The sequence below is a fragment of the Nuphar pumila genome, chromosome 9 (genome assembly GCF_984573655.1).
Source record: "Nuphar pumila chromosome 9, dmNupPumi1.hap1.1, whole genome shotgun sequence".
NCBI classification, from domain to species: Eukaryota; Viridiplantae; Streptophyta; class Magnoliopsida; order Nymphaeales; family Nymphaeaceae; genus Nuphar; species Nuphar pumila.
Window position 1 is genome coordinate 90,935,896 of NC_143257.1, and position 1,624 is coordinate 90,937,519.

The 1,624-nt window shown below is 47.2% G+C and overlaps 1 non-coding gene across 1 annotated transcript; it reads left to right on the plus strand.

Annotated features, from left to right (window-relative positions):
- The first annotated feature begins 1,216 nt into the window (after positions 1–1,216).
- On the plus strand, positions 1,217–1,319 carry LOC149828697 (small nucleolar RNA R71). Its single transcript, XR_016434505.1, has one exon. It is a non-coding gene; the product is annotated as a small nucleolar RNA R71 (small nucleolar RNA).
- The last annotated feature ends 305 nt before the right edge of the window (positions 1,320–1,624 follow it).

Sequence of the window (1,624 nt, forward strand, 5' to 3'; positions counted from 1 at the left end):
AATAGCATCGAGCAAAGGTAGGTTGATCTGTACATGCTTGAAGATATCAAGCATGTCCTGGATCTTCGCACCTTGCTTCCCTCTATAACCAGGAGACTCTAATGCTTTGGGATAGGGTGGTGGGGGGATATACTCTGCTGGCTCCTCCTCTTTGCGAGAAGGCTCACTCCTATCCTTCTTCTTCTCTGAGGATAAAGATGATGAAGGTGATGATGGGGATGGGGATGATGATTGAGCCGACGTAGGTGAAACAATGGTCTCTGGCTCCTCTATCTTCTCTCTACTCTCAACGTGATACTCACGTCCACTCCTCAAGGCCATAACTGATTTAGCCTGCTGTTGTGTCTCAGTATGAAATAGGCCTCCAGTCATCTGGTCCTTACCCTTCGGGTTCATGACAGCCTGACTCGGCAATGTACCCTCGGGTCTCCTACTAATAGCCTCAGCCAACTGTCCCATTTGCGACTCTAACTTCGCAATGGACTGCGTATGTGAGCTCAAAATCTGGCTACACTTCTCGAAGGCATTCTGATTAGAGGTTTTCACCTCTTGGAATGCCTGGAGAAGTCTCTCCTCAAAAGATGTCTGCGGGGCAGACTCCTGCTGAATCGGGGAAGGAACTGAAGAAGAAGAAGACTGAGCATAGTTCGGTCTTTGAAATGGCTGAGTAAAAGATGGCTGTCGAACTGGCTGAGAGGAAGAAGGCATCTGTAGAGAAGACTGTGGATTCTTCCATGAAAAATTGGGATGGTTACGCCAACCCGGATTATATGTCGATGAAAATGGGTTATTTGGCGGTCTGACGTAACCCTGAGCTGCCTGAACTTGTTCTTGAACAAATTCAGGGTACTGAGCTGCTGAAGGGCACTCAGTGATCTCGTGTGCCGGACTGGCACAAAGAGTACACACCTGCTGTGTAGTGGATGGTCCTGAGAGAAGCTGGTCCAACTTCTGAGCAATCATGTCTACTTTACACTGCAGTGCAGTAGATGGACCAATCTCAAGAACGCCAGCTTTCTTCTGAATGCTGGATGTGGCTCTATCAGAATGAGAGCTCGAAGCATGGTGGAGTGAATTCTCGGCCAATGTATCAAATAGCCTCCATGCTTCGTCCTCGCTCTTCAGCATGAATGTCCCACCGCATGAAGAGTCGATCATCTGACGATTCTTGTCAGACAATCCATCATAGAAACTCTGCACCAGTTGCCATTTCGGCACCTGATGATGGGGGCATTTCCTGAGGAGATCCTTCATTCTCTCCCAGGTCTCATGAAAGCGCTCACCATCTAGCTCTGAAAAGCTAGTGATGGCTCTACGATATTGGTTCGTGCGACCAATGGGAAAGTATTTCCGAAGAAACTCCTGTTGCAACTGATCCCAGGACTCTATTTCTACAGAATCTAAGGACTTTAGCCAATACTTGGCTTTGTCCTTCAATGAAAAAGGGAATAGAGTCAACCTCAACGCATCATCATCGAAATTCTGTATCTTAACAGTAGAACAGATTTCGAGGAATTCATCTAAGTGTCGGTAGGGATCCTCATGACTAAGGCCATAAAAGGATGGAAGCATTTGAATAATGCTGGCCTTAATCTCATAATGTGGCGCTCCTACATCGGGTCTC